Below are 12,953 nucleotides of genomic sequence, written 5' to 3' on the forward strand. Positions count from 1 at the left end.
TTGAATATGGATCTGGGTCTTTGAAAACCCGGATGGAATTTAAAACTTAGAACAGGACTTGAATCTTGAGATTCAGAACCAGTCTCAAGACTTGGATTTTTAAGGAGAAAATAGACTTGATTTTGAACTTTAAAATGAGGAGGTAAATAAGAAGCTTCTAAGTTTAAATTGAACTTTGAAAATGGAATTTTGGAGATATTGATTTTGAATTTTGAATTGGAATCTTGATAATAAATTTTGGAATTTTTGATTTGAAAGTTGAATTTTGAGTATACAAATAAATTTCAAAGTCAAATTGGACTTTGAATTTAAAGTTTGATTTGGGAATCAGAAGATGAATCAGAATTTCCAATTGAATTTGAAAGATGAAATTTAGAAATTGAATCTTGAATATACAAATGAATTTCAAAATCAAATTAGACCTTGAATTTTGAAGTTTGAATTTGGAATTTAGAAGATGAATCAGAATTTCCAATTGAATTTGGAAGATGAAATTTAGAAATTGAATCTTGAATATACAAATGAATTTCAAAGTCAAATTTAGACCTTGAATTTTGAAGTTTGAATTTGGAATTTAGAAGATGAATCAAGAATATCAAAGTTAAATTGAACTTTGAATTTGATCGGAGATTTTGAATATAAGATGAATTTGAAATCTCAAAGTTAAATTGAACTTTGAGATTGGAAATGAAATAGAATTGAAAATGAAAAGATGAATTGAATTTTGCAAGAATTGAAGATTGATTGAAGAAGATATTTACATCACTTGGAGTTTTGAAAAAGGAATTTTGAAAATATGATGCAATTCTATCCTAAATGATGAATGAATTTAAAGAATTTTGAATTGGATTTTGAAAAGCTATTCCATTCTTTGAATGAATTAAAATAAGATTGAAGATATAATACATCCTTGACTATGGTCATTGAATGTATTATATAATAATCTATATTAGGATTCAAGAGAAGAATGAAATACATTTGGTGCTTTTATAGAATTTTAAAATGAAATGAACTCTCAATATACCCTGACTATGGCCATTGGTATATATTTTGAGTTAATTTTAAGTTAAATTCGGATAAAAGGAGAAAATATTTAAGGAAAATATGATGAATTTTGAAAACGGATCCAGTGTTATTTCGTAAAAGATAAAAATCCTAAGTCTTGTTTACATCCTGACTATGGCCATTGATGTAAATCATCAACTTAGGATTAGTTACCTCTTACGAAATGGTGCACGTGCCATTCGTGTTGCCATTTGTGAGAATTTGATAAATAAAGGAAAAAATGCATGAAGACAAGCAATTCATGATGTTTACAATGCCCATTCATTCTATCTAAAACAGAAAGTGTAAATTTTCATTATGATCTAACTATTACAATACATGAAATTAGATTTACAACTCCAAATAACGACCTTTTCCATATATTCCCCTGTAAGACAACTGGGTTAGCACCATGTAAATATAGAAGGAAATGGAAGGTATTACATTGAAAATGCAAATGCAAATGCACATGCTTATGCCTATTCTAATGAAGGATATATATGTACAAAATGCTATTCTCATGTTTAAATCTAAAATTCATATGGAAAGCCTTGCATTAAGGGGAAAATATGCATGTGAATATGATGGAGATTTATATGGCAAAGGCATATGCAATGCCTTAAGCTAAATGAAAAGATGTATATATCTGCCTAAGGCTAATGAAATCCTATATGGGAAAGGCATATACAATGCCTTAGACTAAATGAAAGTCTATATTTATCTACCCAAGGCCATACGTATATCTATGGATGAGATGCAGTGGACAAAGTGCAAGATGTGTTATATACATATGAAATGACATAGTGCACTTGTGAAGGGCAAGAGGGTGGCTCACAGCAATTCACTGAATCGCTGTAGGAAGCATGAAGCTATAGCAACACAGAGGGTTGCTGTAGATGCATAAAATTATTATAGCAATGCTTGCACTGCCTTGATTGTGAAGGAGTGGGAAGTGCAAGGATACAGCTACACAACAAATCAAGGATATGATTTTCAAGTGGAATGTCCATGCATTTTGCCACAGGAAATTTCAGTGGTGGAATCACTAACTCAACGTGTGCTTTTATAACAAGTTAAAATCACTTTAGCAAACCAGGGGATTTTCCTGTAAGAGCAGACTTATGAACCCTTTAGCAGTAAATCAGTCAACAACACATCCATTTCGATAGGTTAATGTAATAGTAGATCCATGGAGCAACATAGCAAATTGGCTTGCTGATCAATTCCTGCAGGTGAATTTCAGAAGATAGGTGCAAGAGGTGGTTAGCAGGAAATGCAAATGGAGTGATAGAAGTGCAGCCGTGAATGTTGAAGTATGTGGGACTGTTGAAGGTGGATTAAGAAAGCTGGAGGGTTACATCCGCTAGTGGTGTGGCAATGCTGTGGTGACAGCATGCTGAAGATAGTGGCAACAGTGTGGGGATTGCAGTGAAGTGAAGATTTGGTGAGTGAATTGTGAACAATATGATTTTGCAGCAAGTGCGACTGTGTGATAATAAAAAAAAAAGTAAGTTTATTGCTACAGGTATGTGCCATGCCAAGGGAATAGGCGCAGCATCGCCAGATATTACTACCCAAGCGTGCATTTTATCATTCTGAGACCATTCTAAATGACGAACTTTTCTCCGGATATCAACTGGCAGAAAGCCAAAGTCACCACAGAGAGGATTTACCCAGGAGGCAACTGTTACCTTTTTGCGCAGCTATAGAAAAGGGATACAAGTGATCATGGAATGAAGTTGGAATGCAAGCCTACTTCTATATTTCAGGGTTTTTGGTCAGCTTCTGTTATCTAAACTAAAAGGAAGATGATTAACTGATCAAGAGCCAAAATAAATGAAAATATAAATAAAAAAAAGGGTAGAAGGAACAAGAACGAAGAAAAAAAAAATTTTGTTACAGGAAATGGAACAGGGGACGAGATTTCCCCTCTTTTGGGGACTCTCTCTTTTTTTTTTATCAAATTTGATAGTCCATTCTACCACCCATTAATACAGACGTCATTAACAATAATCAAAATATAATGGATTCATCAGGGAGAGTGGATGAAACCTGGTCGGACTCCAATTTCTTCACCTACACCAAAAACAGAAGATTGCTCACTTTACTTCTTCAGCTCAAAAGATGTAGACCGTCGAATTTTCCAGAACCTCTGGCTTTCCTCTTGAATGAACTATATAATGATCTTAACTACGTGAAGTAGAAAAAAAAAAAAAACTTGTCAGTAAAGCAAAGGAATCACGTAAATGACTGGATGAGGAAATTGCCAATGAATATTGGAGAAAGGGGGAGAAAAAGAAAAAAAAAAGGAAAACCCCAAGGTTCGAAATAATTCTGTTGGCGTAGATGCCTGCCAGGGTCACTATAAATCACCACTGGTTCATTCAGTTTACAGTAAACTTCCATCATCTTTGAGCCTTCTGCGCATTTGTCACTGTCGTTACCTTTGACAATCACCTATTCTCGGCAAATCACATCACTCTATGGGGATGGAGATAGACAGTAAGATGAAGAAGGACGTTATCTCAAAAGTCGACAATCAGATGGTCGACCCAGATCTTGATGAATGAACTCAGCAACAAGATGATTAATCAGTATCTGAACGAGTCACATCTTAGGTACCAGCCCGAGATTCTAGCGATCAATCGCTCGAATCCTATCGATGGACAACTCAGCAAATTCATGTTGGTGCAAAGCAGGAACCAATATATAGGAATCAATCTAGATTACAGGCTTCTGGTCGGTCATTTTTAACATAACTAATTGAACAGATTCGAAGCCGTGATCATTTAAACTTCACCATTGATGAAACACTCCTGCAACCAATTATTCCCAAGACCGCCGAAAATACACCCCTCCCTGAACAATACTCTACCAACAGAATTCCACTCAAGGCTCAGATTGATCCCAAGATCAGTAACTCAATGCTTAAGACACATTTGACGATCAGGCTATTTAATTAAAACTTTGCCAGAAATCAAATCACAGATAAACAATGCTCAAATAATCAATCAGATCCAGCGTTAACCTTGTTCTGATAAATCAGAATTAGTTCAAAAAAAAATGATCAATATCAAGAAGTGGAACAAGAGCACCTAAATGCTATGAAATGAATCAATACAGAAAATGATGAGGATTAAAAAAATGCCACGACCTTTTAATGCAGACAATCAAATTCCAATAACAGAAATGATACAAACAAAAAATGGATAAAAAAAAAAAATGAGAATTCAGATGAGCTATGTAAACTCATTGAATCCGGTAGCATAATATAAAAAAAAAGTGTGGGAACGCATTCGTTCCTCTTGTTATTGCATATTTAACACAGGTCGATGCTTGTTATATACAAGATCAACACTATGTTGATGCTCCGATGGGAATAAGAACGAGAGATTTTAACAGTACGAGGAATGGAAAATTCTCAGAGAGAAAAAAAAATGAAACAAGAGCAAAACTCAGGATTCAGCCAAATAAAAGGGGATGAGACCCGGAAGAAATACGCAAGATGATTAAATTTTGCAGTATGATCGAAACCAGAATAGAATTATGAATTAATCAAAACAATCGAGGCACAAAAACTATTGGAATAGGATTATCCCTTTTGCTGTAGCACAGGAATGGGTTGACGTTGCATAGGCAACTCGACACCATTGGGGTGCTGTAATGGAAAAAAAAAATCTTCGAAGAGAAGTAAAGAAAGGGAAATCAGAGGGAGAAGAACAATGACTTACCGAATTTCTTTGCTTTGCAAAAGGACCTGGGAGCCTTCCTTCCGCCTTCTTCTTAAATTCCTTTTCCAATGAAGAAGGAGAAGAAGAAGGGAGGAGAGTGCGACCGGGTGGAAAGGTGGGAGATCGATCAATTCGTCTCAAGAGAGGGGGGAGTAGAGAGCCGATTTCCAAAAACCACCGATGCCCCTGCCTTCCCCCTGCGGCCTCTTTTTATAACGAGAGTCCGTTAGGCCTTTTATGATTTTGGTCCTTTCAAATCTTGAAAGTTTTCAAAGACAATGTCGTTTTCAAAAGTTTTTGTTAAAAGAGGTTTTTAGTAGAAACTGGCTTCAAATAGGAGGATTTTTTAATTGTTTTTCATATATATATATATATATATATATATATATATATTTGTATTTTTGAAGACAAAAACTCTAAAAACTAAGGAGTTTAACTACTTTTACCAAATTTCAAAATATTTACAAAAGAAGGATTTTTCTGAAAAATCAGGTTTATCTTCGGAAAATTTCTTCAGAAAAGGGGTTTCGATCCAGGTTTTGAGAAAATATTCGAGTTTTAAACCTCGAACTGAGAAATACAACACGATGGGTCCAAGCGGATATCGGACGAAGTGTCTGAGCCTTTCAAAAGTTATTTTGATGATTTTGAGAATTTGATTTAAAAATGGGACAAAGAAGCTCAGATTTGGATCTTTTATCTGGATCCGGATCCGAAATTGAGTCAAATATACAAGATGAATTTAATTTCAGAAAACTTGAGAAATAAAATAGGATTTATATTTAAAAGTGACTCAATTACCCAGAAAATGAAAAAAGGGCAAAAAGGGAATATTTACAAACTTTTAAAAAATTTGGGGTGTTCACAGATGCCCCTCTTTGCTACTAAGCCGGTAAGAGGCCGAGCTTAGTGGCAAAGATAACACTCCAAATTTTGAAAAATGCCCCAGTCAGTAGATCTGAAATGGGGTGTGGAAGAATTATGGCTTTTCAGGCTTAAAGCCTTGTCCTAAATGGCTTGAGGGAGAAAAAATCCTCGAAAATGATATGACTGAATAGATAGTAATGAGGAAATCGTGATAGGACTTGAGGTAAAGATCTCAGGAATGGTGAAAGATAAGAATTTTGATCAAGTCTTGTGGGTGAGACCAGATCAGCCTTTTGGAATGACTCAGGTTTAGCCCTTAACCTGGATGGGATGAAGATATATCAAGATGATTCAGATGGGGAAAGGAATATAAGCAGACCTCGATGGGACATTTTGAGAGAAATGCCTCGTGAGATGAAATTCAAGCATGATCCTTTCCTGGAGGGATGTATAGAGAGTATGGATTTCCTTGTGGAAAAAAAAAAACATGATGGGACGGGAGGATTACCTCGTCGAAACGAGGTTCAGGTTTAACCCAAACCTGAACGGAAGGTACCTCGTAGAATGAGGCTCAGGCTTAACCCTTATCCTGAAAGGGACGACCATACGGAATCCTCGGATGAAGAAACCATAATGGGACCTTCAAAATTTGGATGAACAAATCTGAATGGGGTTTGCGAGAAGAGAAAAACAAGGGATTCCCTAAAGCTTGAAAAAGGGATGATCTGGGGCGTCTCATTGCTGAAACTAAATCAGCTTTCTAAAAAACAAACGACCTCTCGCAGAAGGTTTTGGGTTATACCTCGAGGAGCGAGGTAACAGGTTTAATCCTTAGCCTGAATGGATACAGAATCCTCGAAGAGCGAGGAAACTGTGATAGGACAACGAATGCATCGCCAAAGCGAGATTCAGGTTTAACCCTTGACCTGAGTGGGGGGAATCGCACGAGATCCTCAAATGAAGAAACCGTGGTGGGACTAGAAAGGATATGTAGTCGAAATGAGACTCAGGTTTAACCATAACCTGAATGGAAGGTACCTCGCAGAGCGAGGTTCAAACTTATCCCTTAATCTGAAAGGGGCGACCATATGGAATCCTTGAACAAAGGAAACTATGATGGGACCTTCAGAATTTGGACGAACAAATCTGAAAGGGGTTTGCGAGAAGAGAAAACAAAGGATTCCCTAAAGCTTGGAAAGGGGATGATCTGGGGTGTCTCATTGCTGAGACTAAATCAGCTTTCTAAAAACAGACGACCTCTCGCAGAAGGTTTTGGGTCATACCTCGAGGAGCGAGGTAACAAGTTTAATCCTTAGCCTAAATGGATACAAAATCCTCGAGGAGCGAAAAAAACTGTGATGGGACCTCTAGACTTGGCACAACAAGTCCAAGAGGGGTTCTTGCAAAATGATGAAAATGGGGGTCCCTAAAGCTTGAAAAGGGGTCCTTGGGCGCCTCATTGCTGAGACTGAAAATAGCTTTTGACAATAACAGATCTTTTGCAAAAAGTTCAGGTTTAACCCTTATCCTAAGCAGGAACTGTCTATGGTGGGACAGTGGAGAACATAGGGAAGTGTGCAAATCTGAGAGCGCTCAGATCAGACGGAAGGAAAGGACTTTTCAGTCCTAAGGAGGGATGACGTCAGGATACGTCAAAACGAATATCAAGTTCACACTTCATTTTGGGATAATGAGAAAGTATTGCCAATAAGATGCCAAAAATTGTAGTTGATCTAAAAATGATTGAATTGTGCATGAAAATATCACCTCTTTCTACCTAGAGTATTAGCTCCAATTAAGCTAACTCTGTAGAATCAAGAGTCAAATTCAAATTTGTTGTTGTTGAGCTTCTTTAAGGAAGATATCAATTTCATTGATATGAAAAGAGAGGAAACATTCTCAGCTTCATCAAAGCAATTGAGTGAAAAGATATTGATAAAGAATTTCACATAGATAAAGACGATTCCTGACATTTTTGGGCAGTTTGATATCCTGGGCATTTCCCATGATGATCTTTTTGCACTCTTTTGAATCATGAAGCTTTCTTGGGCTTTTTACATCATCCTTCATTTTGGAGATGTCCTGACTTTTCTCTCTTTTTCAGGGAAGGGTACGTCACAAACTTCTTCATCTTGGAGATCTTCTGATCCTTCTTTTTCTTTCTCAGGAATTAGGCTGATGATACAGGTTAATTGGTCAAAATTCTCTAGATGATAGCAGAAATTAAATATCTTTTAGGGTTTGTCGGTAGGTCCATCACACTCGCCTTCATCTCGACGGTGATATGAACTTTCCCTGGAAGGATCCGTCACAAACTCCGTCATCTTGGAGATGTTTCAAATCTTCTTTGGCCCCGGAGATCTAGCTCGCATAATTCGTCTTCATCTTGACGACAATTGAGAGATCCCCTTTGCGGATATTTGATTGCAACTTTGAAGGACTGAGGATATATGGATTGGGTAGGTGCTCTTTTTACTGCCCAAGATATTTCCACTGTCTTACTGCCAAAAGAACGATCTTTAAGAATGTACCATAGCTATGAGCAATATCAATTCGCTCATGGCTTTTCAACATCATCGAATTTTCCTTTGCTGGTCATATCAAAGATTTTTCTTCATCCTCTTGGTTGACCAACAGAAAAGCTCGAATTCAGTTCTTATTTCGCAAAAAGTCTTGCTTTTTTTGGAAATAATACTAAAGGTACTTTGAGGTAATTCTTTATATGATGAAAATTTTGAGATCAACAATGACTTTTGATAGCAAATTGGCAAAATATTCTAGAGATCCTTGATGAGAGTAATCACTCGATATCGAATCGACACGTCCGTGACAAAATTCTCCTCTCTTTTTCCTTAAAAAGAGAGACTCAGGCTTAAGCCCTTACCTGAATGGGAAGTTGGAAATAATCCTCTCTTCCCTGAAAGAGGAGGTGTTTGCAAAACGGAACTTTCGAAGAGAAACTAAGTTTTCGTCAAAACTCCCTATCTCTAGGCTTCTCTTATGAAAAGGTGGCCGAAAAACAAAGCTGAGAAAGTATCGCAGAGGAACGAGTCCATCATACTCTCCCTAGAAGAGGGTCCTCTGCGAAGGGGTTGGCCAAAGATAAGAAAAACAAGGGCCACAAAAAGAAACGAACTTCCGTCGAAGCTCTCCCTAAAGGGTTCTTTTGTGTAAAGTTGGTTGTTGTTTTGTAAACTGTTCGCGAAGAAAACGAGTCCCTTCAAACTCTCCCTGGAAAAGGGTTCTTGCGAACGAAAGATGGTTGCATGCGAAAGGAACGATCTCCCTCGAACTCTCCCTCAAGAGGGTCCTTCGCAAGAGAAAAATGATTGATTTTTTGATAAAATGATGACCCGAAGATCGAAATTGAGAATTTAGAACTTGAATGATGATGATTGGTTAGTGTAAAGACTGAACCTGGAGGGCTAACTGATCAGTCAGCCAGACACTAGCACGAGCTCTAGATGTACCAACACAAGTACTGGATTTGAAGATGTACCAGCACGAGCGTTGGGTTTTGAAAAATATACCAGTACGAGCGCTGGATTTCAAAAAAAATGCCCCAGTACGAGCGCTGGGTTTTCGAAAATACACACCAGCACGAGCACTGAGTTTTCGAAATGCATACCAGCACGAGCACTTTTTTTTTTCAAAAGGAGAGTTGAACATGAGACCGACATTCGAAGATACTTGAGATTTAGGCGAGAATGATTGCCGGTGTTTCAGGATTATCCCTTATCCTGAAGGGGAAGTTCAGGTTTTTCCCTTAACCTGAAAGAGAACAATGAGAATTTTGGTTCTATACGAACATGGAATCAATTTGAGTCAGAACTCGAGAAAATAAGAATATACAGAAAGGGGAAATCTGAGTCGGAACCCAGTTTTTCAAAAAGAACGAATGATAATCGAGTTTTTGAGAACTCGAATTCTCGACGTAACAATTGGTCCAATGCGAACATCGGGACCAAAAGGAAGTCTGAATCGAAACTCGTGACTCCAGAAATATGAATATATATATATAAAAGGAGAAAACGCGAGTCGGAACCCGTTTTTTCAAAATAAAAGAACGAATGAGAATCGAGTTTTTGAGAACTCGAATTCTCAATGTAATAATTCGTCCAATGCAAACATCGGGACCAAAAGGAAGTCTGAATTGGAACTCGTGACTCCAGAAATATGAATATATATAAAAGGAGAAAACGCGAGTCGGAACCCGGTTTTTCAAAATAAAAGAACGAATGAGAATCGAGTTTTTGAGAACTCGAATTCTAGATGTAACAATTGGTCCAATGCGAACATCGGGACCAAAAGGAAGTCTGAATCGGAACTCGTGACTCCGAAAATATGAATATATATATATATATAAAAGGAGAAAACGCGAGTCGGAACCCGGTTTTTTTAAAATGAAAGAATGAATGAGAATTGAGTTTTTGAGAACTCGAATTCTCAACGTAATAATTGGTCCAATGCGAACATTGGGATCAAAAGGAAGTCCGAATCGGAACTCGTGACTCCGGAAATATGAATATATATATAAAAGAAGAAAACGCGGGTCGGAACCCGGTTTTTCGAAAAAAAAGAACAAATGAGAATCGAGTTTTTGAGAACTCGAATTCTCGACGTAACAATTGGTCCAATGCGAACATCGGGACCAAAAGGAAGTCCGAATCGGAACTCGTGACTCCGAAAATATGAATATATATGAGACCTGAGTCAGAAAAAAATAAATAAAAAGAAAGCAAAAAAGCCTGAGTCGGAACTCAGATGGGAAGGAAATAACTCTTATCCAAAGGTCGGATTTTTAGAAGGATTGACAAAACGCATGAATAGATGTTGATGATGGAGAGGATGGGAGATTTATTCGAGACCCTTGACCCAAGATGGCCTAAGATCCGAATTTATTTATGACAGCTTCAGGATTTTCCCTTATCCTAAAGGAGTATAGAATAAAATTTGATGTGAATTGAGGAATTTATGAGAAATAATTCAGGTTTATCCCTTAACCTGAGAGGGAAGAAGAATAAAATTTATAAAAATGGAGAAGAATTTAAAGGAATTTATTGAAAATTTATTTTGAAAATGATTCTCACGGGTAGCATCAGTGTTCCTATGAGGGGTATCAGGATTATCCCTTATCCTAAAAAGGGAAGAAAAATAAAATTTAAAACAGTGAAAAAAATGGAATAAATTCATGAAAACTTTGTTTTTGAAAAGAGTTCTCACAGGTAACCTTGTTGCTCCTATGAGGGATTTTAGGATTAGCCGTTATCCTGAATGGGGAAAATAATAGAATTTTAGTGAAGGGAAATTGATATAAATCTAGAAAATCAACAAAGATTGACAAAACTTGTATTTACAAAAGAATCCTCATAGGTAGCGTCATTGCTCCTACAAGGGGTTTACAGGATTATCCCTTATCCTGAATGGGAACAGAATAGAATTTAAGGAAATTAATGAAGAGAAATTGATAAAAATTTAAAAAGAATCAATAAAGATTGATAAAACTTGTATTTTACAAAAGAATCCTTATAGGCAGCGTTATTTCTCCTACGAGGGGTATCAGGATTATCCCTTATCCTGAACGGGAACACCTCGGGCAACGAGGGTCAGGTTTATCCCTTAACCTGAGAGGGTAAAAGAATACCTCATGGAAAGGAGGCATCAGGTTTATCCCTTAACCCGAAGGGGTTAAAAAGAATAAAAGAATACCTCTTTGAAAAAGAGGCATCAGGTTTATCCCTTAACCTGAAAGGGAAAAATAGATTTGATAGAATTGAGGAAAACTTGATAAAAATTGATGTAAACTTGATAAAAATATGAATAAAATGAAATGAAACTGATAAAGATATCAAAATTAACTAAAAATTTATAAGATTTAAGAGAAAAAGGAGTTTTTCTGATCCTGCCTGCATATGGGATCTTTGAAAGGAAAATGTTTATTTAAAAGATAAGTGAGAAATCATTTTGGGGGAAGAAAATCCACCATAAGAAGAATGATCAGCGTGAGATGTGATCCTTTAAGAAGGGAATCATCATGAGAGATCATTATGAGGTTTGATTTTTTTGAAGGCAATATTTTAAAAACCTATTTTTGAAGAAGAAGATCAACAATAGATCTGATTTCTAAAAAATGACAGTTCGAAACTGATAATAAGATTAACACAACGGTTGATTTTTTAATATAATGTTTAAAAACCAATCTTGGAAGACAAGACCAACACAAGGTTTGATCTTTGAACATAATGATTTTGAAGACTAATTTTTGGAAGATAAGACCAACACGATGGTTGATAATGGTTTGAAACCCATTTTTTTGGAAAATATGATCAACACGAGGGTTGATAATGGTTCAAAACCCATTTTTGGAAAATATGATCAACACGAGGGTTGATAATGGTTCGAAACCCATTTTTGGAAAATATGATTAACACGAGGGTTGATGATGGTTCGAAACCCATTTTTGGAAAATGTGATCAACACGAGGGTTGATAATGGTTCGGAACCCATTTTTTGGAAAATATGATCAACACAAGGGTTGATTTTTGGAGAAGGTTGGACCAAAGAATATTTTGAACTCTTTGGTTATCATAACGAAGACTTTCAAAATTTCATGATTTTTGAAAAAAAAAACTCATAGGTAATATCATTTCTCTCATGAATGATGTCAGAATTATCCCGCATTTTGAAAAGAACAGGAATTTAAATGCCCCAGTATGGCAAAAGAAGGAAGTATTCGAATATCAAAGGTATAAAGAAAACTTGACATTTCATTGATAAGCAAAGGTTTGATGACAAAAACTGATAATTTACAAGAATTTTAAAAGGGAAAAGATCCATAGAAGGCTGAGTTGACTTGCCCCTACAAGATGACTAACAAAAGGAAAATGACGGTGCAAAAAACTTGGGCCTCCTCAATTCTTCGAGTGATCCGAGAGAGTTTTGGTCAGAGCCGCAGGTTGCTCCTCTCCTTCTTCTGGTACCAAAATTTCTTTGTCGATGTAATCCTGTATTATGTTTTTGAGGACAAAGCAGCACTCTGTCTCATGTCCTCTTGCTCAATGGAATTTGCAGAAACACTCTTTCCATTTACCCATGGTGACAAAAGAGTCGACGATTCTTGGTAGTTCGATCATATTTTTTGCAAGCAGATATCCGAGAATTTCCTCAATTGGCTGACCTAGAGGGGTGAACTTGCGGTCATAACCCCAACCATCATGCTTTATTTTCTTTGGCTTGCTTGGCTTATGTTGGGTGTTGACCCCTTTCTCGGAGCTGGACTGACCCTGCTCAGCTGAGACTACCGGATGCTTT

The sequence above is a fragment of the Nuphar pumila genome, chromosome 7 (genome assembly GCF_984573655.1).
Source record: "Nuphar pumila chromosome 7, dmNupPumi1.hap1.1, whole genome shotgun sequence".
Taxonomy (NCBI): Eukaryota; Viridiplantae; Streptophyta; class Magnoliopsida; order Nymphaeales; family Nymphaeaceae; genus Nuphar; species Nuphar pumila.